Genomic DNA, 27,800 nt, shown 5'->3' on the forward strand with positions numbered 1-27,800 from the left:
TGAGCCCCTGTCTTAAATAAATATTCCTTAACCTTTAAGAGTTTTCTCCTGTCTCTTAGGCCATTCACATTCCAGCTAATAAACTTAATTTTGTTATTCATATTAACCATTCCACCGACCATTCCACCTACCACCACAAGCCCTGCTCTCTTCCATATCCAGTATATTCATTAATGTGTATATGAGAATTTTTTTTAACCCTTCTGGGACCCCCTGAGAAGGGCTAAGGGGTCAAGGGGTCTCAACCCTGCCCCCTTTTCGTGTTTTCCACTCTTGTTTTGTGCTCTCTTGTGCCTCACTTCTCCTGAGAAACAAAATGGCTGCTCAGGTGGTCCCAGAAGGATAATAACATATATAAACGTAATCCGCTAATAGAATTAGCATTTACAAAACCTTTGAAATTTATTGAAAAAAAACATAGGTTTCACGCCTGATATAGTTAGGAATTAGCATTTAAAAAACCTTGCAAATTCACTGAAAAAACCATAGGTTTCAAGCCTTATATAGTTAGGAATTAGCATTTAAAAAACCTTGCAAATCCACTTAAAAAACCATAGGTTTCAGGCCTTATATAGTTAGGAATTAGCATTTTAAAAACCTTGCAAATTCACTTAAAAAAACATAGGTTTCAGGCCTTATATAGTTAGGAATTAGCATTGAAAAAACCATTGAAATTGCTCCTATATAGTTAGTTGTACTAACTATATTTCGCGCACCCGCAATCCACTGCTGATGATGTCACATATTACATCATTCATGACATGGTCAGTGACATAACTGATGACATCACTGATGACATCTCAAATGGCATCACTGATGACATCACTATAGCTATATATATATATATATATATAAATAATCTCTCTCTCTCCCTTTCTCTATATATACAAACACATATATGTGTGTGTGTGTGTTTATATAAGTGTACATTTAGCTGTAATATTAAATATTAGTGGAATATATTTTACATTGTATTACATTTATATACTGAAATATTTAACATTTACTACTTTAAACTCATTTTACATTTGAAAATCGATATTTTTGTCTATTTTAGACAATATTTTAGTGTCAACTATATTTTTTCCATATTTTTGATATTTTGTCCGTGATCCCCCAATTTGATACTGTTTTTAACATTATCAATTCAATTTATAATCTTTATTCGGTTCTTAAAAAGACACCATAAAAGCACAAATACAAAGTACCCACATAAAAATGTTTTTAAAGAAAAACATCAGTAAATTTACCATAAAAAGGGTATAAATGTTAAAATTAATTTACACTCTAGCAAAATACGGGAATCATTGATTAAAATGTTCGTGCAATTTAAATCATCATAGGAGCGAGCAGATGTTGGGAGTCAATTTTCTCTGGTATTTCTTAGTCTTATTGCTACACGGATAAAGTTTATGGTGCAAAAGAGAGTGTATGCATCCTCCGCTTCCTGTAGGAATCTCAGAGCCGATCTTGCATGTTTGAATTTTAAGTCTTTCAAGATCCCCACCAGGAACTTGCATCTTGGCATGGTATAAAATGGGCACAATAAGACAAAATGAAGGGTATCCTGCGGAGACCTGTGGTCGCAGCCGCAGGTACCCTTCTCCGCCAGTGTGTGAGTGAACCCAGCCGGGACTGCGAGGATATGATGCAGCATGTTTAGTCTGAAACGTGTCATGACAAAGCGGTCCTGGGCATTAAACATGACCCTTAAATAAGGTTCCATGCCATGCTTTGCTGTAAGTTCATTATAGGTGGAGTTTGTAGGTTTACAATTTTCTTTTTCTGCTCTTGTTAACTTGAGCTGTGCCAAGAAGAGATTCTTCACCAATGTCTTGCTCTCGGGTGTTATGGAGTCTGGGGATGTGAAAAAATTAGGAGCCTCCGCCCTCATGACCAGGCTATGGCAGTACTAATAGTTGATGACATCTGACTATAGAAGTATATTGCAAGTCTTTTTACCTGCAACCCTGTGGGAAGACTGCCTATTAGCTCTTCCTGCTAAGTTAATGTAAGATGTCACGACTGGACTTCCCAATTTCCCCTGATTGTCTGTGGTATGCCTAGGAGTGCTTGGGCTTATGAGAGGTGGTCTGAGGTTTCCATGATATATATACCCCTTAAGATTTCACAACGCTCTGTAGTGTTCAGTGGCAGTCAGTGCTGCTGCCTTCCATTCTCCGTAGGTGTCCAAAACACACTGCTCTGCTCATGCCCCTTGTAACGTTATTCAATGACCACAGGCTGCAGGTAGTTATGGTTAAACTCTGCTTTAATCACGCTAAAATATAACATCTCCGAGGAGCGCCGGCCGGCGCTGCTCTCAGTACAATTCTCGGCGCGCAATGCGTTGCTCGCGCATCGCCGCCAACACGGCCGCCGCACGTCACGTCTGCGTGACGTGCATAAACTAGAACGCTACATATCTCCCCCTTTTACTGAACTTTAAGCAGTCACTTACAAATCATTGTCCAATTCAAAGTCTCGAAATCTGGAGGGCCTTACCACCTGCCTTCCGCTCCTGGTAACCCTGACGGGGTTCCCCGGATTCCCTTGGTACTGCATTCCAGTTCCTTCCATTCCTTCACTCACCACTCCCTCATCATTCATGCTTCTCCCTGGCCGGTCCGTCTCAGCTCCTTGACTCTCGCTCGCTTCTTCACCTTCTCGCACCTTCTCTGCACTTGCTCCATCGCATTGCTCACTTCCGCCTTGTCCCCTTTCCATATTCAATTCGTCCACTTCTTCCCATTCCATTCCAGGTTGTTCCCATCTCAATACCTTGTTGCACCGGGCCATACGGTCCTGAGACCACACGTTGCCGTCGCTCAGCAGGGCCGCTCGATCGTACACTTCCTTGACTTGCATAGGCTTGCTATACTTGCTGTCTCCTTTCTTCTGTAGAGTGGCTAGCTTTACTCTCACCCACTCTCCCCTTTCCAGACCTGTCCCTTTCACATTCCTTCGTTTGTTGTAGTGGTTGGTGTAGATTGTTTGTGCTCTTTTACTGGTTGGCCCGTACCACTGCAGGGGACCACTCGCTGGTGATGACCCTTTCCTTCCAGATCCTGTTGTCATGCGTGAAGGGTTCTCGCCCTCTCAATATTTGAAACGGGCTGTACCTCGTGCCGGTGGGGGTTATTCTGTAGGCCCAAACCATGTTCTCTAGCGCTTTCTCCCAGTTTTTTGTTGCTGGATATGGCGGCTTGTATGGCTCCCATCACTACCCTATTGAATCGCTCCACTAGGCCATTTCCGGCTGGATGGTAAATTGCCGTGTGTTTGATGGTGATGCCGTTTCTTTGCATAAACTTGTTCCACCTTTCCGACGTGAACTGGGGGCCATTATCGCTCAGAATGGACTTGGGGATTCCTTCCCTTGTGAAGGTCTCTGACAGAAACTTTAAGATGTTCTCTGTGTCCATGGACTCGTCCACTTTCAACTCCGGCCACTTAGAGTATCGATCCATGAGTACACACACGTACTTCTGTGTGCCCTGGTCATCTAGGACGGGTCCCAAAATGTCTATAGATAGTTCTTCCCACGGATTTAAGGGGGGGTCAAACTTCCCTAATGCTGGCCTCAAAGGTTTTAGGGTCTTGTCCGCTCCTTGACATTGTGGACACTCCCTGACATGCCTTTCGGCCCTTATGTCCATGCCTGGCCACCAGTAGTTTTGTTTAGCTCTTGCCTTGAGTTTCCCTATGCCTAAGTGGCCCTCGTGCAGCAGGTCCAAGAGCTTGGTGGTGAGGTTCCTTGGGGGGATCACCTTGTCTCCTCTGTAGATGAATACCCCCTTATCTCCTAGCGACAGTTCTTCCCTCACCTCGTAGTACGGCTTCATGCTCTCACTCACGTTCCTTTTGTCTGGCCACCCGTGTACTGTGTGCATTTTTACTTCCCTCATATTTGTGTCCTCCTCATATGCCTCTGTCCATTCCTGCAGGCTGATTAGCTTCTCCTGGTCTTCTACGAGAGCTATCAGCTCCCCTCTGCCTGCAGGGTCTTCCTCCCCTGGTTCCAGGGCGGCCGCCCTGCTCAAGTAGTCAGCTACTCGGTTCCTATTCCCGGGGATGTACTCCACATCATACCTGAACTCGAGTAATTTTAGAGTCATTTTGGATATCCGGGGAGTGGCGCTGGCATGTCCACTGGACGTTAGTACCTTTACCAGCGGCTTGTGATCTGTCTTTAGTAGAAATCGGGTGCCCCACAGGAATTGCCGGAATCTCGTCATGGCCCATACCACCGCCAGCATCTCCTTCTCAATCACGCTGTATTTGCTCTTGGTGTCCGTCAACGCCCTGGATGCAAAGCTGATTGTTTCCATCTCACCTCTTCCTCGGTCTTGCATGAGCACGGCCCCCAGGCCCTTGTCACTAGCGTCAGTCGTGAGTACTGTGGCGCCTTGTGGGTCGTATCCCTTGAGTGGGACAGCTCCTGTGACGTCCTTCTTGATAGTCTCGAACTCGGTTTGCGCTTCCGGTGTCCATAGGAACGCTGTGCTCTCCCTGGTCAGCAACCTCATGTGGTGGGTCTTCGATGCAAAGTGTACCACAAACTTGCTGTAGTACTCCGCCATCCCCAGGAATGACCTGACCTCTTCCTTGTTCTTGGGGGGTGGAGCTTCTGCTATTGCTTTTACGTTTTCAGCCTTTGGTGTGATGCCCTGCACTCCGATTTCATGTCCTAGGTACGTCACCGATTCCAGGCCCAATCGGCACTTGGACCACTCTGCTGTGAGGCCTTTTTTCTCCAACGTCTGTAGCACTCTTCCCAGCTTCTGATCGTGGTCCAGTCTGTCACGACCCATCACCAGAATGTCGTCCTGGAAATACTGGACGCCTTTGATGTCTCTGAACAGCTGGTGCATCATTTTCTGAAAGACTGCGGTTGCCGAGGCCAGTCCGAACGGCACGCGACAGAACCGGTAGCACCCGAACGGGGTGATGAAGGATGTTAGGCTTTTGCTGTCCGGGTGTAGTGCTATCTGATGGTAGGCTGAGGTCAAGTCGATAGTGGAGTACCACCTGACTCCCCTGGTCTTTGCCAACATCTCCTCGATTCTGGGGAGGGGAAATTTCTCCACGACAATGTTCTTGTTCAGGTCTCTCAAATCCACACAGAGCCTGACCTTCCCGTTGGGTTTCATGACTACCACTAAGGGCGCTAGCCATTCTGCGCAGGTGATCGGTTCGATTATGCCCTTCCTTTCCAATTCTTGGAGTTCCGTCTGAACTGCCTCTCTTACCGCTATGGGCACGTTCCTCACCTTGTGGGCTACCGGGGTGGCTCCTTCCTTGAGCACGATCTTGTGTTGGAATTTTTCCATCTTTCCCACTGTGCCTCCAAACACCCTTGGGTAGTTCTCCTTCCATTTGTTTAAATCGGGCCACTCCTCATGTTCCATGAGCAATATCTGTTCCTTCCCTCCTGGGTCCAATTTGATTCCTAGGTCGCCCTGGTCTAGCCACCCCAAGACGGAGGGTCCCTTCTCCGCAATGTACAGCTTGCACCATGCTGATCGGCCCCTGAACTCGAACATCAAGCGTCGGAACCCCACCATCGGAATACGATCCCCATTGTATGTGACTCGTCTGATGTCTAGCTTTTCCAACTTTGGGCCCAACTTCGGTCTGAACTCTTACTCCCACACAGCACATTGAACGATGGTGTATGGGGATCCTGTGTCCGCCACAACGCTGATGGTGATTCCGCCCATTGACATTTCCAGTACGGGTTTGGTCGACCTCTTCCCTTCCACGCACAGTACCTGGTCGTAGATGCATAAGACGGTGACTACATCTTCCTCCGCGATCTCCTCTAGATCTTCCTCACCTTGGTCGACACACTTTACTACACCTTTGGACAGCTTCTTCCGGCACACTTTCTCGTAATGACCTGTGATGCCGCAGTGCAGGCGCTTGGCCCGGAACGCCGGACATCTTCTATCGTGTGCCTCATGGGACCAGCTTCCGCACCTGTAGCACGTTTTCTTGCTGTCGTTGCTTGTTTGCTTCCCTTGCGACCCTGAGTTTCCCTGCCATCTGTTGGCTCCTTTGGGAGTTGGATTCTTGCCCCTCTGGTCTCTGCGGTGATCTTCCTCTTGTACCCTGTTCACCCTTGTTGGGGTCGCTGCCTCTTTCTTGGTTGCGTCAGCACATCTCCGTGCGAGTTCCGCCCTTTTTACGATGACCAAGACGTCTTTGAGCGTGGTGTCACCACTTGCCCATAACTTGTCTTGCACGTTCGTGCTCGTGGTGTGCATCACTATCTGATCCTTGATGAATTCGTCTTCCCACAGTGCATATTTGCACGTGGCCGCCAGCTTCCTCAAGGCCGCTACATATTCTTCTATGGTTTCTCCAGCCCGTTGTTTTCTCTGCTGGAAGTTAAATCTGTCCACTGACACGCAGATAGTGGGGCGATAACGTTCATCTAGGTCTTCCACTGCATGGGCATACACGTCATCATCGGTGTCATCTCTCTTTTTGGGCACCAGACTCTTGTAAATTCTGAGTCCCTCCGGTCCCAGGTTCAGCAACAGAATGCGTTTCTTTCTTTGGGGGGTGAATTTTTCTTCATTTTCGTCCTCCAGGACCCCTATGAAATTATCAATGTATTCTTTCCAGTCCTCCCACTTCATCAGTGGTTCTCCGGGTTTCGGTAGGAATTGCACAGGTGCTATTGCATACCCTGCCGGTGTGCTCATTTTCACCTCCCTGGTAACTATTGTGTTGGCGTCTTTGCCGGTGGGGCTACCTGGGGTGCTGTCCTTAAACCCTGTGCTTGTTTCTCCCTGGGGACTCTTGGTGTTAGTCCCCACCTCCTCCTCTTTGGTAGCCAGCACTATTCCTCCCTGGCGTGGTTTCCCAGGAATGTTGCGCGCTTGGCCTAGCAGCCGTGGGGTGTTTGCGCCACCACTCCGGCCTATTCGCCGCTTCTGTGGTTAGCTGTGGCACTGCCACGCTCCTCGGCATCGCCGTACCTCAGGTGTGTCCTGCCGTGTCCTGGTGATTCGTCTCGTCGGCAGGGCAGTGCAGGGTTTCTTGCCCGGGTCTGGGTGGGCCAGATGACTGTGTCTGGATTATTCTTTTCCTTGTGGCTGCCCACGTGGGGGGTCCGTTTTTTTTCTTTCTGTTGTGGTCGTCTGGAAAGTGCCTCCCGACCTCGTCGCCACTGTAACGTTATTCAATGACCACAGGCTGCAGGTAGTTATCGTTAAACTCTGCTTTAATCACGGTAAAATATAACATCTCCGAGGAGCGCCGGCCGGCGCTGCTCTCAGTACAATTCTCGGCGCGCAATGCGTTGCGCGCGCATCGCCGCCAACATGGCCGCCGCACGTCACGTCTGCGTGACGTGCATAAACTAGAACGCTACACCCCTCTCCCTGTAGAAATAATTGTGAAGCAAAAGTGCAATCGTATAATTCTGAATTCACATTCTTGGAATGGAGTAAAAGGGATACCTGTGGATTCAATGGGCCTGAACAAAGCCAGTTCCAGCGAGTCAGCCCTCGCCCTGACATGAGAAACACCTGAACAATTACGGGGCCGAAGACGATACCAAGACTGCACACATTACGTAAATAGATGAACTACCTACTTATCCCCTGCAACCTGTGCCCAGTTTTGCTTGAGAGGAAAGACTCAAGCAGCAGACACTGATTGCTCAGAGGTTATCTGCCAGGCAGTGAGAGCTTTTCTGTGGTTAGTTCCCATTGAGAAGTGGCACAACTGAAAGGAAAGTATGCTTTGTCATGATTGGCTATCTCAAACGTTTGGAAACAACTTTGAATCTTAGGGCTCAGATGGTTTCTGGCCAACTGCCGCTGTCCTGGATATATGCTGAAAGCTTTGGCCAAACTAGCATTCGCCCTTTACTTCATGAAATTCTGCACATGTGTGGAGAGCAAGAATGGGGCCAGGGACAGAATATTTGATTGTTTCCTTTGAAGATTGTATACTAGGCTTACAATTGTGCACTGCTCAGTGACACACTTTCTTCAGTATGAAGCCTGTATTCATGCATTGCCAGATTGTAATTTGCTGCCTGTCTTCTGTGACACCGAGGTTATATTGATGCTGGGTAGACAACAAGCGGTGGGAAACGACACACAAAGAAGAGGGAGAATACAATTAAAAAAAAAAGAAAACTTACCTTGCGCTCGCCGCCACCCCAAAAAAAGCACTCCTCCTACCCCCTCCCAGCTATGCTACTGGACTGTGAGAATGTTGCCTGGCCAGGATTGTTCGAAGCAGTGCATTTCCAGCATGTAGCCTGAGGGAAGCCATTCTCATTACACCTGTGAAGAACAGATTAATGCATCAATCTCTGCATCTTTGACCAACCTTTAACAGACACTATGGTTGACTATGGACACACACAAACACCCTACAACTGTATCCCTTGTTAAAGATAACACACCCTTTGCAAAGCACAAATAAGTTATAGAGTAACAAGATACACATTTGGAGTGAAGTTTTGCCATAAAGCTTCTTAAAGCTACTAAGCCTATTTCCTTGACATACATAAAGTCTAAAATGTTACTGGGATATTATGTTTATTGTGAGTGGCATTGATGTGCTACCTAAACTAGATGTTCTACACCACACCACCCTGCGACATTAAGGCTTAATTATCCTACCTTGACACCCTCTGAAACTCGAAGCCAACAGGGAAAGTACGTGGCGATTTAGTAGCTTGCAGTAGTGATTAGTTAATGCTTTTTTAAAGGCCTTCGGGATTTCACAAGGGTTTCCGATCTGTCCTGAGTCATACAGACCCTAGAGAACTGGCCTGACACTCAGAATAATAACGTGCATCATTATGCATGAATAGAGCAAGTGCCAAATCAGCACCCATCAATTATTGTTAACCTCCTTGTTTGGCCTCAGATGAATCCACCCTACTCTCTATTCTCCACACAACCATCATTCACTGTGACCTTGCCACTTACATCTTCTCTAAAAAGCCTTTAATCTGAGCTCCTCCTGCCTCCCTCAATAAAGTTCCTTAGAGTTCCTCTTGCACCTCTTCAACCCTCTCACTTCTTCTCATACAGTCAAACTGACAGTAAAATCATCTACTTCAGCAAAGATGTACCACAAACTGCATTCCATCTTCCTGTGCTAACCATCCAACTCCTAGATGGTGAACCATGTGTTACATTATGTTATGTTAAAATGTCTTATACTGCGCAGACTTACTCCAATGGAGTATCCCAGGGCTGGTTACTAACATAATGGTCCAGACAAACGTTAAGCTTAAGAAGAGGCAACTAAAAAACTATTTTTCACTAATGTTTTTCAAAGTCTCAGTTTTGTACTTGTAATTGCATTTATATAGCGCCAACTACCCTTGACGAGGTGTTGAAGCGCTTTTCGTGAGTAGCAAGCTACTCTGGAACCCAAACTGGATTAGAGGTGGATTAGTATAGGGAAACATAAGTTGTTAATTAGAGTGGTGTTCATGTGAGTCTGTTAGATTTAACAGGCTACAGGAAGGCTAGAGGAGGGTAGAGTGGAAAGAACGGATTAGAATAGGAAGTTTATTCCAGTGTCAGGCAGCCAAATGCAAAATGGAGTAGCCACTCGTTCTGGCACAATGAATATGGTGCAGTTGCGGAAGAGTAAGAGTGAAAGACCTGAGAGCCCTTGTAGGACTGTAAAAGCTCACTTGGTTATGGACGTAGCAGGGGCCATCAGCATACAATGCTTTATGGACATAGCTTATCAATTTGTAAACTATCCCAGTGAACTTCATTGAGAATAGGTCTTGATGTCGTTCTGAATAACAGACCAGTTTGCAGTGGATGGTTTCGAGGTACGACAGCAAAGAATCATTAATGTATACATTTTGGGCATTACCACAATCTAAGCAACTGATCGTTAAGGTATGAGTGATGGTTTTCCTGCAATGGATTGAGATCCAGTTGATAATTTTCTGCAACATACATAAGATACCGTAGTAGGATCTGAAGACCTCAAAGATCTGTTTTTTCATACTAAGCGAACTGTCTATAAGAATGCCTAGATGTCTTCTCTCTTTTTTGGGGGCTATGGCCATCCCTACCTCAGAAGGCCTCTAACCAGTTGGTATTACGTCAATGAAACAAAATGATCTCTCTTTTATCGCTGTTCAGTTTGAGACAATTCTGTCCCATCCAAAGTGCCACAGATTTTAGACACTCACAGAATCAGGCTCTAGTAGATTCTGAATTTTCAGCAATCAATATCATCAGCTGACAATCATTCGCATATCACAACAACTCTAAACCAAACTTCCGGACATTGGTGGCCAATGAAATCAAATAAATATTAACAAGTGTTAAGACGAATAATTTCTGTACTACTACACATGAGGTGATAGAATATGATATGAATGGTGGAAGATATCTTATTGAAACCATGACAAAGAATTTGAAATGATTTGGATGTCATGCTTTCTTGTAATCATAACTGAATGAGTGAGTTATTGAAGGCTGCTGAGAGATCGAGGAGGATGAGGGCAACAGGTCTGCCTTCATCCGAACTCATCCTAATGTCATCGGATATTGCCAGTAGAGTAGTGTCAGTACTATACTCAGACCTAAACACAGACTGAGAATCCTCAAGTGAAGAAGATAACTTTTGATAACAAACTTTGCCGAAATCTTGTTTGGAAATGGAAGAAGAAATATTGGGCAATGGTTTGCAGAGATAAGAGGGTTGGCAGAGGGGTTCTGAAGCAATGGTAGCACATTAGCATGTTTCCAAGCATCGGAGGTTTTGGGTGCGGTAAGTGGCAGGTGAAAAAGCTCAGTTAAGTGAGCAATGAGCAAAGAGGGATTAGAGGAAATGATATGAAGCAGACAGGGGTGCTCAGTGGAACCTGAATGTATATATTTCATAATAAATTTGATATTAGTGCCCGTTAGCTCATTGAATGCCCCGAGCCTACTCTGAGCTGCTGGGTGTAGCTGCTCTTGCAGATGTGACATGGAAATCAGCTCCGTTTTTTATGGGTTTTTTTTGCACTTTTATATAGCACCAACTCGACCCAGAGGTATTGGAGTGCTTTACATGAGCACCAATTACTTTACACAATGACCCATAAGTTTTTTTGGTAGGCATGAGGAGATTAAGTGATTTGTCCAGCATCACAGGATGGTGAGCCAACGATGAGACTCGAATCTGGTTCCCCGTTCCAAAGTCGGCAACTCTGCCCATAAACAGGCGCACAACGCTCATTGGGCTCAAAGGGCTTCAGATCCCCCACCCCATCGTGTGTGTCAGCCCTGGCTGAGATAGCTTCCCGGGCTGGCGACTGTCCTATTATAGCCGCACCCAAGTTCTTCACAGGTCTTTAAATGACCATTTACTTGTTAACAAAGCTTTTTGTTTTTCACCCCTTCTTAGAGCCCCTGCATCTACACTCTGCATATTCCTGGAGGAGTCAGCCTGATCGGAGGGGGGATGCCGTCACAGCACCAAGGGAGGGTGGGAGGGATACAAGGGTATGGAGAAAAGGCAAATCAGAAAAGGGAAGTAACATTTGAGGATCGTCAAGGGGGAAACAAGAGGAAAGGGTTAAAGAACGAGGGAATGGACAACATGGCGGGTCAGGGTCCAGAGAAAAGCAGCCGAGAGCAGCAGCAAAATGGCGGCCAGGACAAAAGAAAAAGTAAAGAAGTCCAGGAGAGTCTGTGGCGTAGTTTCTTTCATTCGAATGTGGATGCAGGGCTGCAGCCTACATCTGGTGTTTTCACAGCCCCGCTGCTTTGTTTTGGGGAGGGGTGTGTGTGCCCCGAGGGCTGCTCCGCACGGGCCCTCTCTGCTGGGCCAGAATTGCGGGGGCTGCTGCAGACGAGGGGCAGCCAGGGAGCGCGGCTAGGGCTCACCTTTCTCAGCGGGGGCTGCATGGTGATCCTGCAGGTCCGGGACTTTGCCCTCCGCACACGTCCACTCTCAGAACCCGGGGTTGTGCCTCTCCTTTTCCCCAGGTAACCGCAGGCAGCGCTTCAAGGACATCGGCAACGAGCTGGGCAGCGTGCGGCAGGGGGCGGACGGGCTCACCACCGATGTGGTCAATGTGGGAAGATATGGGGATTGCTGTCTGGAATGCCTTGAACTTGCTAGGGTTGTGAGTTACTGAGTGCTCCCAATAATTGCCCACTGAAGCTGGTAGGATGTGCCCCGCTGCTAGTGTGGAGGAGTTCCCTGGCACAAGATCCCAAAGTCAGCCTGAGGCATGTAGTCCACAGCGGGTGCCATTTTGGGGTCAGGAACCGAGAGAATCTAGGTACTCATCAGTCCACGTCAATGGGGCAGGGATATCAACCTTAATGGTCTTTACATTCTTGAAAATATAGTCCACCATCATGCAGTGTGTATGGGTCCAATAACATATTGGAAGTGTTCTGCAACAGCAAAGTCTTCCTTGAGTATATTATTGACACTAACAAAGTGGTTCTCACCTCTAGAGACCTCTCATGATGAATCTCCTTGCTTATCTGTTATAGTCTCACCTGCATTTCTCTCTTTCCGTCTTTAAAATGACTCTTATTCTATTTCCACAAAAGAAACTGAAGGTTGACTCCTCGTCACCCTCTTCTTTGAGCCCAGTCTTCCAACTACTATTCATTCTTAATGTGTTTGAGTGTATTGTGTGCAGTCCCCTCACATACTAGCTCTAATCACATAATCTATACAATGACGTCTATTCTGGTTTCCATGCTCTCAATTTTCACTTTTCTTATCATTAGCCTCTTTCCTCATTTTATATGACCATTATTCCTCCGCAGCCCAGTGAGCATAAATCCTTCCTTTGGTCTGGATTCTAAAACAAAAACACATATATCCAAGCACTGGTAAGTACACCTTGACAACTCCCTAATGAGCTGCATTTGTTATAGTAGAATCTCCTAATCTGTTTACAACATCTTCCTTACTTGGATGCAATAGTACAGTGCTCAACTCATTATCCCTAAACCTTTTTGACCATATCTTGCTTATATTTTGATGCTCCTCTCGCTCGGTGTCCATCTTTTACGTCTAGATATCTCTCACGGCCCAGTAGCAAGACGTCTTCTACTGTCTTTGTACATAAAAGATCTTGGTTATATAATTTCCTTTTTCAGCTTCTCCTGTCACATCTACACATGTTCCCCTCAAGTCTTCTTTTCCATCTTTTCTACCAAACTGCAATCCTGCATACTGTTTAATATCTATGTCACTGAATGGCCTTTCAATCACTGATGTTGAGTTCATTCGAAACTAATGTTTGCCAGCACATCACCACACGCGTTTCATGACTCCATTTTGACACCATATGACATTATCATGTGCACTTCTTCCACAAAGAGTCTTGATAGTTGGTTCAACCCAAGTAGGAGCATTGAAACCTTAATCTCTTCACTATCACAGCAATCCGAAATCCTACAATAAAAAGTTAAAATGTGGTCCACCACTACTGCCACATGGTCAAGGATCTAATAATGGCTCCGGAATTACCTTAATTGATCATTGTAAGGACCTCTTGGTTATTCTTCGTGAGCATGCCCTTCAACCACTAGTGAAGGTCATCACCACATGCACTTGTCCCCAGACAATCATCCACCACTTGCTTCCAGTATCAGGCTGGATGACCTTCAGTAAAACAATAAAACACTTGCCAACTTGCACACTCTGTACACACCTACGATCAACTTGTGACCTGTCAAGCACAACCAATTAACCGCCCTAATTTGTCCTGTGAAAATTCCAGCTACTGATTTTTTGCCATCTGTATTGAAATCCACTCCACATTAAGCTGAACACTCTCTCCTCATCTTCAAAACTGATCTGTAAGCACTTCACCTTCGGATCCAAAACTATAAACGTCAGTGAATATTGGCTTGCACAGAAATCTAGAAGTGTCTCACATGTAGGCCCAGGCATAATTTTAATTTTGCTGGAGAAAGTGGGGTCATTTTGGTAATTTTGCATTACTCTTTGACCCGGAATTACCGAGAATAACATGATTACTCTTGCTTGCGTAATTAAGAATAATTTGGGAGAAAAGAATCCTACTTCTAGAGCACATTTAGCGACCCTGATCGTCAGTTCATGCTCTCTATTAATTTTCAACTGCATTTAGTGCTATTTCTTAGCGCAAAATGCATTCTCGTGTCCATTTTGGACACGAGGGTGCATTTTGCACTAATAAAAAGGTGTTGATGCACCTGAGCTCAGTGAGTGGTACAGAGACCCGAGAAGACTTTGGGCAGCATTTCCAGTACCCCCAAAATAACTTGTTCCTCTCTACTGATGACGGAATGAATCCAGAAACATGCGTCTAGAGTTACACAGCATAGGCCGAACCAGCAAGGGTGAAAAATTAAAGACTGCTACTGAAGTAAGTGTTATCATGCAATGCATTTACCATGATGCATTGGGGCAAATTGAGTGCTGAGATGTGAGGCAGTGTGCTTCCACCCTCATTCTGTTTGAAAACACTCCCTTGAGCTACTGAGCTTCAGTTGATGCACCTGCGCCCAGTCAGTGGTACAGAGACCTGAGAAGACTTTGGGCAGCATTTCCAGCACGCCCAAAATGACTTGTAGCTCTCTACCAATGAAGGAACGAATCCAGAAACAAGGTCTAGAGTTTTACAACACAGGGTGAACCAACAAGGGTGAAAAATTAAAGACTGCAACTGAAGTAAGTGTTATCATGCACTGTATTTACCAAGATGCACTGTGACCAATTGAATTATGCTTCAGTAATCAGAGTAATTTTGGTAATTCCACTTTACTGTTTGACCCGAAATTATTGAGAATAATGTGATTACTGAGGTTCATGTAATTATGAGTAATTAGGGAGAAAACAATCCTACCGCTAGAGCACCTTTAGCGACTCTAAGTTTCTGTTCTTGCTTACTATTCATGTTCTGCTGCACTTAGCGCTATTTCTTAGCGCAAAATGCATTCTCGGGTCCATTTTTGAGGCTATGTTGCACTGTGTGCTAAAGAAATGGTGCTAAATATCGGGACGGAGTTGGGGGTAAATCCTACCCCAAGAGCACAATTAGCATTATTTCTTTGCACAAAATGCATTCTCATGTCGATTTTGGATGCAAGAGGGGCATTTTGCCCTAAGAAAACAGAGCTAAATACTTGGAGTAAATTGGTGGAAAATCCTACACCAAGAGCACATTTAGCGAATGTGAATGGCTGTACTCTCTCTCGCTATTCATAATCTGTTGCATTTGTGCTATTTCTTAGCGCAAAATGCTTTCTCACACTCATTTTGGACATGAGGGGGCATTTTTGCCTCCAGAAATAGTTCTAAATACAGAATTACACTTCTTGTGAAATTATGTGTAATCTCACAGAATTGTTAGGTAATTCCGCTAGATTACGCTGCATTCAATTTCATGAGTTACGCTGACCTCATCTCATATACAACTTGGGGTTACTGAATTGGAGCTCAAAATTGTACTGTTTTAGTACACAATGTTTATTCAATGCATTGTTTTATTAGTCATTGTATGTATGTCCATCATCCAGAAATAAGCATTAATAGAAAACTGGAATATTTTCTATCTAACTCAAATGCAGGTGTGGTTTACATAATGTGACAGGGAGCCATGCCCTGAATGTCCTACCCAGGCAGTGGTGTAACTTTCTGGTCCTGGGACCAGAAAGTGGTTTCACCCAAGTATCCTGACCCAGTCGTCCTGCTTCTGAAGTGACATAACCCATGAACCCTGCTCTCGAAGTCCAGATTCAGAAGTGATATCAAGCATGAACCCTGGCTCAGAAGTCCTGCCTCAGAACTGATGCCACCCAGAAACTCCAGCTCTTTTCTAAGAAAGGTTACTGAATTGTATTGTTTAAACTTTTCATAAGGCAGGTTTTAGAAATTACTTATGTACCTTCTTTGATCCAGAGCATTCCATTTGGCGAGTTCCTCCGGGCCCGGAGGAACTGTAGCACGGATCAAGATTTTCTCACGGAAAGTGAGTGCATTAAACAGCGTTTCAGAGAACGGGGTTACCAGTCCACAGTTATAGAGGTAGCGTTTAGTAAAGCTAGTAAGATCAGCCATTCTACGCTGTTGGTTCCTCAGGAAAAAACGAAATCACCGGATAAAGACAAGGTGAGATTCATTTCCACCTTTCATTCCAGATCTTGGCAGGTACAGAGCAGCCTAAAACGACATTGGAATGTACTCAAGACGGAGCCCACCTTGTTGGATGCCTTGGGGGACAGTCCGAACACGATTTACAGGAAGGCCCACTCACTCAGGGACAAGCTTAGCAAGAATGAGGTGAGCACCAATGTATCGAGAAGTAAGGATGTACAAGGCTTCTATACTTGTATGAAGTGCAAAGCGTGCAAGTATAGTAACAATGTCAAGAAGGTCTTTTTTCCAGTAGAGGCTGTAGCGAGAACTATCGGTAAACATTTGACCTGTTTATCTGAGTATTGCATCTATATTTTGGTGTGCCCGTGCTCTAAAAAATATGTAGGGAGCACAATGTTCCCTGCAAAAAAACGTGTTTTGGAGCACATGAGAGCAATCGATAACAAAGACCAGACATCACCAGTTGCTCGTCACTTCGAGGAGCTCCATAGGAGTAATCGCAATCTTTAAAAGTTCTTTGTAATTGACAAACTCCCAGCCATGAACAAAGGGGGTGATAAGATTCGAAAGTTGAGACAACTGGAGAATAGATACATCCTTGATTTAGATACCTTGATACCCAGAGGCCTCAACTCTGAAGAAGAAATGAAATGGCATCTGGGGGAATAACTTGCGGTTATGTCCTGTAGCTGTGCATCTATATACGCAGCTGAATTTGAATTTTAGTTTGTCATGTTGTTCAATTGTCTAGTCAACTGTTTACTCTAAACACCTATCCATGTTTTAACAGTATACATTGTCATAGGAATATAGGCTATGCCGGATGTTCACTCAGTGCTTCATATGAGATTTTAAACTTTCAATCACAGTTTATTCACACACAATCTTCTTTCACATTTATTGTTTCATTTATGGTCCATGACCCATACCGGCCATATGGAGTGTATAACAGGATACTTTATATCACAAGTCTGATCGGCTCCCTTTTCTTTTTATGTCTAGGAATCGGGGGAGTAGCTGTTTACTGGACAAGAGTTCCCACTGGGGCTGTGATAAAGAATTGGTATTCTGCATGGACTCTATGATTGAAATTCCCAGTTGGAGAGAATAGGTTGTGTCCCAATATTATTTTGTTCATTATGTGGTAAAGAAAAACATGCCGAAATGTTACCCAAACGAACGTTGCTCACTGGGGTTTATTTACTTTATATAAGACCAATATGCTTTGAATGTTTTAAGCAATGACTTGTTAAGATTTCACGAGTCACATCTACATCAATGTTTGATCGTAACACTTCATGTTCAATAATGTATTATGCACTTGGTATGGGACCCATGAAAGTATGAGTTCTATTGTATATAGCAATGAGGTTATGTGAACGGCTCTGAATAATTGCAAATGTCAATGTTTGACCGATCTATTAATTTGTTTACACTTGTAATATTAAGAGAGCCGGTCTGTCGTTGTAGTTGGTACAGATACACCACTCCAAGATGGCCGTGAGATTGCGGGCGTGAGTCCTTTGTTGATTTTCACTATTTCTTTCACATGAAACTTTACTTATTGTTTGTGCACTTTCGTAAAAAACACCCGTGACCAAGGCGAGTGCCTCGCCGAAACGCATTGGGGTTTGTTCCTTTGCCCGTTCTTCACATGCAGCAAATGAATTAATAAACACCTTTGGAATGCGCAAATGGCGACTGGAGTGGTCTGTTACCTATCGGAGGAGAGTGCATCTGTGAATTAAGCTACAGGGTTACCTCGGCCCCTGTGATGCACAGCTGTTTCAGTGTCCCGGCGGTTATGCGGAGGATGTGAACTTTGACCTTCTTTGAATAGCATGATTTTTTTAATGCTATCATTAACCAGGTGGGAGGAATTGGGTTGTTGGTCGAGTAGGGTGGAAACCCTGCTCAAGTAACAGCCGTAATCTCTATCTCTGTGAACCACTAAAGCCACTTAAATAACCTGTGCTTAACCCTCTGGTAGCTTGTCACAAAAGAAGTCTGGCTTAACTTAGAGGCAATGTGTAAAGTATTTATTCAGCACACAAACAGTAATACATTGAAAAACAACACAAGAAAAATCTCACACCAATTTAGAAAAATAAAGTAAATAATAATAAATTAATTGACCCCAAAATGACAAAACTCCAATTAGTAGAACTAGAGTTATAATTTTTTTAAGTTTAGAGTGATAACTAGTGCTTAAAAGATGAAAGTGCAAACCACAAACATCTAGTCACCTAAGACCGGTAAGTAGAAATTTATGGCAGATCGCAATGGAGCGAGGGTCAGATACAATTAGTGGATTGGGCCCAATCTGTGCTTAACTTCGGACTTAGAGGAAATTTAGGAGAAAATGTCTGAGAAGGTAGAGTTCAGCTAGGCAAGCTCAAGCTAGTGTCCGGGGAAGAGGCGTCGCTATCGGGGAGGCGGGCGGTGCTTTGGCGGTCCTGCGGCGGTGCACTTCTAAGGCCCATATGTGAGCCTTAGAACTTCAGCACCGAAGGAGCGCCAAAGTCTGTTCCTGCACGGCATGGAATGCGTAGTCCATGCTGCGCAGGAACTGGGGTGCATGCACACAGGGCGCACAGCATGTGCCCCCCTGCATGCACCCTCACGCTTAGGAGCACCAGAGGGCACTTACCTGTCCTGGCTTCAGCCTGGCTGCGGGCTCAATGAACTAGTGTGAAATCCTTTGTGTGAAGGCAGGGCACACAGCCTATTAATTTGCAATTGGGACTGTGCACAGCTCCACCACCATTATCCTGCCAGTAATGACCCATCCAGGAACATCTAATCCCACTATTGTGTGGGCGTGTGGGAGGAATATACAAAGTCGAACTGCGAACTACACCTAGTCATGTGACCCAGGAACAGGCTACAGGCACCAAATAGTTAAGACAGGAAAATTCCAACTTTGTAAAAGTGGCATTTTGAAAATGTAACTTAAAATCCAACTTTACCATTAAAGAGAGTTTTAGATTACAATTTATCAGACATCAAATATTAGTTTTCTACCTGTTCCCAATCAAAGGTAAAAGGCACACAATTGATGGACGGAATGCAGAACAAATCAAAACATTCACCCCCAGTCAAGAGATCTGGGTTAAATGCCTAGTTTAAACCTGGCCATATGCAAATCAGCCTTGACCCTGTGCCTCATGGGAACAGTCCAGCCCGAACTGCCAAACCAAGTCCTACCTGGACCGGAAACAAGCATCTTAGGACCGGTTTCAGGGTTTCAACCCTCTTCAGCCAGGATAGCTTGATTCCAGTGTCACAGTGAGCTCAGGAGCCACATCTGGGCATACCTGGCATACTTAAGGCGAGAAAGCAAAAGACACACAATCAAAGGTTAGCACATATTAAATGTAATAATGTAACCTAATGTTATCGTATGGGAGAGGAAGGCCTTTCATTGGTGAAAAACAAATTTGTGAGCTTTTCCCCTCTAGGATATGTCAAACTAAAATGTACACATGCAATCTTTTAATTGCAATGCACCCTGCCCTAATGGCTGCCAATGGCCTCCCTCGGGGGTGACATATACAACAAAAGGGGAGTTCAATGCTTGGCAAGGGAGTTATTTTGCCAAGTTGAATCGATAGTTTAAAATTGCATACATACAGGATGCAATGGCAGACCCTTAACATATTTTGCAGGGCTACTCATGAGGGTGGCACAATAAGAACTGCATGCCCACTAGTAGCATTTAATTTACAGGTCTTTGGTATATGGTATACTACTAATAGGGACTTTAGGACAAAGGCACCACTACGAAAAGGTATGGCCTACAATGTATCATTAAAAAATACAAGCTCATCAGCAAAACGTTAACTGGTGCTGAGCTCTTATGTGATCAAATCGTCATAAACACCCCAAACTGAGACTCAACCTAAAATAAGTGTAAAGCCTTGACATATTTTTTTTCTCCTTTGGCAAAGGAAGCTATCTTGAAGCATGAGCTACAAAAAAAAGACACAAATTAACTTGCTTGTTATCTGTAGAGAAGCATTTTTAAACTTCACCTTTAACGCTGATTTATATCAGTGGCTGTCAGAATCCAGTCTGGGCTTTTTTTTATCAAAACACTAATGCATTCTGGTCACTGTAGATCTGACAAGAGCATTGGATGCGCCCTTAATAACCTAAAGATGTAATCACGAAGGAGCCATGTTCTCATTACATAAAAGCATTGCTCATTATAAAGTGCTGAAGTTGAGCTCCACGGCATAAAACTGAAACCCTGTAATAAAATTGCATGAAATATCCTATTAGTATGTATATTATCTTATAAATACCCCGAGTCTCCTGATAAAATTCACCTGCGTCCTGTGCACCATTGTCATAACCACGGCGTTTTGAAAAGGCACTTTCATTGACAGCCCTGCATTTTATCTTATGAAATGCTCAATTAAGCTACAAGTTGTTTCATGGAAATACAATAGAGACCAATTTGTGTTAAACCAGTTTGTCATGCAGGATATATAATAATGTGCAGGCAGTTCAATAATAGAAACAAAAATATATATCAACAACTAACCTTATGTAAAAGTGTACAGGGCTGGCCAAGGTTCTGTAACATCTGCGATTCAATAAAGTAGTAAACAATGCTAAATGGAATATAAATAATGCTAATTCTTACAGCAGAAAAACTCGTTATCTATATAGGTTGCTTTTTAAATGAATATTGTCCGTCAGGCAGGAAGTGACTATGGTGAAATCCAGCGTGTGTCCTCCTGGCTGCTTCTGAGCTCTGCTAGACTATTTCTCCAATGGCGCCACTGTTCTGAAAGCCATAAAGCATATATACTGCTCTTGGTATGGATACAAAGAAGGCCCTTAACTCTAGATAACACGTTGTCATTAAAATGTTCTGAATATTTTTTTTGCATAATTAAAGCAACAGTAGAACTAGCTTTCTATTTGTTGTTGTTTATGGGCTCCTATAAAGTACAAATCTACTGAATCATATGTCAGTCTGATTTTTGTTTCTTACACTGTTAGACCTTGGCTGATTTGTGTGTGAGAAAATAATATGTGGCATTTTTTCTGTTTCATCCACAGTCTGAAAAAAGACCCTGGATGTATTCTCACACATAAACCAGCAGCGAGTTTTAAAAGCTATTATAAAAGAACCTGTTTAGAGTAATTTGTAATTCCACCCAGACATGCGTGCACACACTAATACACACAAAAAAAAACATGCTTCATTTTTTTCCCTTTCAAACAAAATTATTCATACTTCCTAGGTATAATAAAGCCGCGCCTCCCGGATAAGCTATGACTAGTTCATAAATAATAAAATCGTATACACACCTTTACGCACTTTTCAAAAAGAAAACATTTGTGAGACACGGGGCATATTAGCAAGGAGTAGCGATAATTATCGCTAAATGCGCTTAGCGCATTATTTTTTATCGCCGGATATTATTGCAGAGATAACGTGCTATTAGCAACGTTTATCTCCAAAGCGATAAACTATCCGGCGATAGCGGCTCAAAGCATGAATATCGCTGGAAATCCAGCGATATTCAGGCATTATCGCTAATGGGGACTTAACCTGAATATCCACCTCCCATTGGATATACAGGTTAAGAAATGGTCTGAGCAGGCGTTAGTTTCTAGTGATATTCGCGCTTAGCGCAAATTTTTTTCTCGCTTCGCCTGTCTTGCTAATAGGCAATAACTGTGTTAGTGACTGCTTTCAGTCGCTAACAGGTTGGGTACGCCCACTTTGCATGTCATTAGCGATAAATATCGCTGACATGGAAAGCGGGCCCCAAACCTGTAGCTATCGCGTAGAAGCTGTCGCTAACATCTGCTTTCGTGTCAAGAAAAAGTCCTGCTAAAGCGGCGATATCGCCCTTGCTAATATGCCCCACGATTCCTTCCACAGCACGTCCTGCGCAGTGGAATGTCGGATAACGTTTAAGGGGAGGTGTTGTTTAGGAACCCTCATCATTGGGGTCCCTTGTTGTATAATTTTTGGCACCTTTCACCGCAGATTATGGTTAGAGAACAGAAAGGATTGGGCTTTGGGTGACTCAGACGTCAGTGGTCATCAACAGCTTCAATTCTGGCGCATTGCACTGCGGGTTGAGATTAAACAACAGATATAGTTTGAGCTTCAGGGGTTGGATTTGGTGGTCCCTAGTAACATCTCTTCCTATGCATTGCACTATCGATCGGGTTATATTACAGGGGTAATGTTGCTGTTGGTGGTCTCCAGCTAGGTCATATCTTGTGCCTTACTCTGTGGGTAGCAGCGGTGGCTCCTCCGCTAAGGCGTAGGAGCATCGCCCACTGCTCTGTAAGCAGTTCAAAAAGGAAAAATAAAATGATAATAACGCAATGTTATTGTCATTTTATTTTTCCATACTGGCTTAGGTGCGGGTGGTGTTGGCCAGAGCACGGGACAAGGGGAGGAGTGGTGGGCACTCTCCAAGTGTGCATGATGGTTTTGCCGGCCGTTTGGGTCGGCCAAACAGTCATGCGCAATTTGCATGTTCTCCACCGGCTGTATTGCACAGCCTGGGTGGAGATCATGCACAGGCTCCAGTCCCTGTCAGACCAATCACAACTCTGTTGTCATGCTGGTGACAGCAGTGCTGTGATTGGCCTGGGGGAGCTTAGTGCTTCCTGCGTCGATGATCGAAGAGGACTGAGAGGCGGCGGTGGTCAGCAGGTAAGTGGATTTTTTTCATACCCCGATTAAGCAGCAGCCGCCACTGGTAGGCAGGGATTATAGATGGAGGAGTGCTTTGGGGGTTCAGAGGACTCAAATGTTGTCAGTCGCCCATTGTCACTTTCTTTGCATTCCATGGTAGGATGGGGTTAAAGAGCAGGGATCATTTGGGTGTTTAGGGACTTACATGTTGGTGGTTACAGGGTACATCACGTTTTGTGCATTGCTCTGTATATAGGAGTTATAGAGGCAGGAGTGGGTTGGGGGTTCAGGGGAACCAAATGTTAGTAGTCACCAGTTATGCCTCTTTCTTTGCATTGCATGGTAGGATGAGGTTAAAGAGCAGGGATATGTTGGGCTTTAAGGGACTTAGATTTTGGTGGTCACAGATTACATCACTTCTTGTATATTTCTTGGTGGGATGTGAGTTTAGAAAAGGTTGCTTTGGGTTTCAAGGGACTTGAATATTGGTGATCAACCGTTTTGTCACTTTTTGCACATTGTTCAGTAGGATTGGTTTAAAGGGCAGGTGTAGTTTGGAACCCCGATGCTGGTGAAGACCAGCTACATCACTTCCTGTGCATGGCATAGCGGAGTAGTTTGAAGGCTGGCACTGTGCATAAATGTGGACCCCACAGACCATTCCTCAGAACACTCCTTGATTTGTGAATATCGGAAGAAGGACTACCCTGCTTTCTGAAAAACTGAAGGAAAAGTGGATCCACTTGCCTTGAACTCAGGAACCCAAAAGTGACTCCAAGGGTCAGTTGTCTGGCAAAACAAGCTTCCAGAGACCTCTCCCCAGCTGACCAGTTCCACTTGGACCTGCCCTGCTGCTGGCTTCCGTTGGAATGAGCCCTAATCCCCAAGTGGTAGCCCCTAGGTCCTGGACCATTTGCTGGTATTAGATTGTACTCTTTCTGACCTCAAATTGCAAAAATTGGGACTTACAAACGCTTTACCAAATTTCTGCCTTGAAAATAGTTGGAGCCAGAGATCGTCATCAAAGTGACAGCTGTCAACATTGAATCACAGGTTGGCATCAGCTTTCTGATTTGCCCTGCTGAAGGAGACCTGAATTCCAGAAACATTTCTACGTCTGAACATAGAAGGTTTCATCAGGACTGATGCAGAGAAGCATCTGATCGACACTGAGGCCATCTTGGGCATGGACTTTGGACTTCGCTTGCTCTGAGCTTTCCCACCTTTGTCCATGACCACAGAGGTACTCCACTCTTCAGGAACCCACCATCATCAAGCCTTGCTTTGGATCCAGCTTGCCCCAGCGGTGAGTCAGCGATGACCACTCTTTCTCCATAAAAGTTTCTAATTCCAAAGGTAAATGTTCCATTGGGACAAACCTAGTCCCTGTATCAAACACATACTCCTTTGTGGTAAGCCTTAACTTTTGACGTTTACCTGGTTGAGCACAACAAAATAACTGGTTGTTTTTTTGGTGCTATTTTTAAATCAAACTTGCAGTTCTACCGATTAGACTTTAGTTGGTTTGGTGTCCTTTTGTGTATCAAAACATTCTCTATTTTTCTTATTTGGTTTACGATTTTATTGTGCTTTCACTTTATTATTTTTTGAGTGCTGCATAGATACTTTACACACTGCCTCTAAATTAGGCCAGACTCCTTCGAGCAAGCTAACAGAGGGTTAAGCAGAGATTAATTTAATGATTTTAATGGTTCACTTCAAGACAAATTGTGATTATAATTTGAGGTGGGTACTGACCCCCTCAACTAATACTCCTGTTTCTCACAACTGCGGACAGATGTCTTCTATGTTCATGAGCATTACTGTATTATATTATAATATCATCTAGGTAGAGCACAAGAAATTGATGCAGAAGATCTGAAAGTATGGATTTCATGATCCTCTAAATGACAGTGGGAGCATTAAAGATCCCAAATGGCACAACTCTGTATTCCAATGCTCAAAATACATACAGTGTGCTAATTTCTACTTGTCACCTTCTTTCACACAAGGTAGATGGTTATCCTGATGCAAGTTTAATCTGGTGAATGCCATGGCCTCATGCACAGCCTGACGAATGAGTGGAAAAGGGTAGCAGTCCCTAAAGGTGATCTTAAATGAGTCTCAGCAATGCATTTGAAGTGTCAGATCAACAATTTACTTTGGCAAAAAAGATGGTGCTCCTACAGGAGAGGTGGAACATCTGATTAGCCCACTGTGCACATTTTTGTAAAGATACGATTACAAGCTTCCTTTTCAGACTCATACAGAGACTACATTTACCCAAAGGTTATAAAGGAATCCAGACCCGTTGGAATGGCACAATTAAATTATTGATGAGTATGAAGGGAGAGGATTGTAGACTTTTGAAACAAATCTGTGAATTTGTGGTAGTATGTTGGTATAATGGAGAGGGAAATTACAGTAGATGGGCATCTATCCTCCTTAACTTGTTCAAAGAGATGGTACAAGTTGTCCAGTTTATGAAGGAAAAATGCTGTTTGGGTCAAGGTATGCCCAGCATGACACCATTTTTAAAAGTGACATTTAGAGCAAAGCATAATGTTCTTTAAGTGATACTAGAGAAGTCAATACAGGAAATGGAATTCTCCATAACAAGGACAGAAGATAAAGGAGCATGATCCAATGTTTGCAGTTGCTCAGGGACTATCTTTGACTTTTTTGGTATCTGTCTTCATGGCAAGTCTTAGTCTATGTACATTCAAGAACCTCCACAATCAAGCAATGCTGTAACTGAGAGCACTAATCCCTTTTCATGGTTAATGTTACAACTCAGGTTTCTGGTTCTCAGAGTATGCACCCTGTACAAGCAGGAACCGCAATTCTGGTCAGGATAAGTTAGATACACACTAAAAGATAACCTGGGCTCACCCTCGTAGCTTGGCACAGAGCAGTCAGGATTATCTAAAGAGGCAATGTGCAAAGTATTTGTGCAACACAAATACAGAGTAACAGTGAAAACACCACAAACAAGAAAAAAATCACAAATATCCAATATGTAGAACCGGGGTTATGAATTTTTAAAGATTAAATCAAAATGTAGTGCTTAGAAACAATGAACACTTATGAGTTACTTAGGCCGCGCTGAACTGGGGTAAATTTAAAGTTCAGGCCAACCAAGAATGAGGGCAGGCTGGCTATATAGGACTTAGAGAGGTCCCGCTGAAAAAGTAGCTTGGATGGAGCATGCGTCGGAGTCAAAGGCACGATGTGTTGGTTCCAATACACGCAGGAGATGAAGGCTTTCTCAACTAACCCCTTTACGAAGCAGGTACTGCATCATCATTGAGCTATGGTGTTCATCGTCCTAGAGCGACACAGTCTTTTGAAGCGCTGTTGTCGACCGGCTCCTGCGTGGGAGGGTAATGTGTAGGTTCCAATTGGAGCAAAGTTGTCACTGCATAGATTTTAATGGTTCTGTACAACAGAAGTCACTTTAAGGGACCCAGGACTGGATTGGCACCACTTGACAGGGCAGGACTCATAGATGGCAAAGTCCAGGTGCTGTTACAGGGTTGAAGGAAGTATTTGATGGCCCTGAGACTTCAGAACAGGGGGCAAGCTAGCAAGCCCTTAGAGTCACTCTGGTGTCATGTGAGATGGGTCCTGTACTTGTACTCAGCAGGGTAGAGATCAGAAGGCAGGCAGAAGGGCAGCACAGCAAAGCAGAAAAACAATTCTTCCAGAGCAGCAGTCAGGCAAAGTGGCAATCCTTGTAGAATAGCAGTCTTTACCCCTTTCAGAGTTGTGCACAGGTCTAGTAGTGTACTATTTTGATGGAGTCAATGCCCCAGCATTTATACCGAGTTGTGCTTTTGAAGTGGAGGTGACTTTAAATCAGGCCCCTTTAATTCACAGTTTCCCATTTCGTTCGAACCCTGGCTCCAGACTACCATAAGGGGCTAATCAGCCCTTTGTGTGGGAAACAGGACACTATCTATTCAGATGTAAGTGTCAGCTCCCCCTTCCCGCCCAGGAAGAGCTATCAGAATGAAGATGAATGCAGATGAGTTCTCTGTCACACCCACCCTTCCTATGCTTGTGGCTGTCTAGAGGAAGTGCACCAAGTGTAGCAGTCACCCACCTCAGACGTGAATGGGAGACAGGCTGCAAGTCTTACAGAGCAGTAGGAGCAGAGAAATGCCTACTTTCACCAAGGGCATTTCTAAAATAGTAATGTTAAATCCAACTTTACCATTAAGGAGGATTTATTATCACCATTCCAAAGATATGAAACATGATGCAGCTACTCCTTTCTAATCAGGAATTACAGTTCAAAAGTGTTATTTAGGAATTCCTAATGCTAGCTTATGAAAGGAGTAGGCCTCACATCTGCGAAAAACTAGTTTAGCGGTTTGTCACTACTAGGACATGTAAGTACATGTCCAACCTTTTACTTACACAGCACCCTGCTCTTAGGGCTACCTAGGGCCTAACAAAGGGCTGACATATGTGTAACAAAACGGTAGTTTAAGGCTTGGAAAGTAGTTTTAAATGCCAAGTCGAAGTGGTAATAGACTGCATACACTGCAATGGCAGGTCTGAGACAGGTTTGAAAGACCACTGGTGTGGGAGGCACAATCAGTCCTGCAGGCCCACTAATAGCATTTAATTAACATGCCCTGGGTATATGGTATACCACTGTACAAGGGACGTATATGTATAAGTAAACTAAATATGCCAATCATGTATACACCAATGTCACTATGATCAGGGGCGAAGCACATGCACTTTAGCACAGGTCAGCAATGGTAAAGTGCTCAGAGTCCCAAGGCCAACATAAATTACAGCAAAAAGAGGAGGTAAACAGGCAAATGTTTGGGCGAAGACCACCCTAAGTATAGCAGGTCTAACAGTTAAGTTGAGTATTTAATAGAAATAATCTAGAATTAACTCCACCAGAAGACTTTGACTATCCAGTATGAATAAGTCCTGAGAAACAAGTTCATCTCGCCATCACTGACGATTGGTTCTGATGTTTCTTGAGGAT

Source organism: Lissotriton vulgaris, chromosome 8, assembly GCF_964263255.1.
Source record: "Lissotriton vulgaris chromosome 8, aLisVul1.2, whole genome shotgun sequence".
In the NCBI taxonomy this organism is placed as follows: Eukaryota; Metazoa; Chordata; class Amphibia; order Caudata; family Salamandridae; genus Lissotriton; species Lissotriton vulgaris.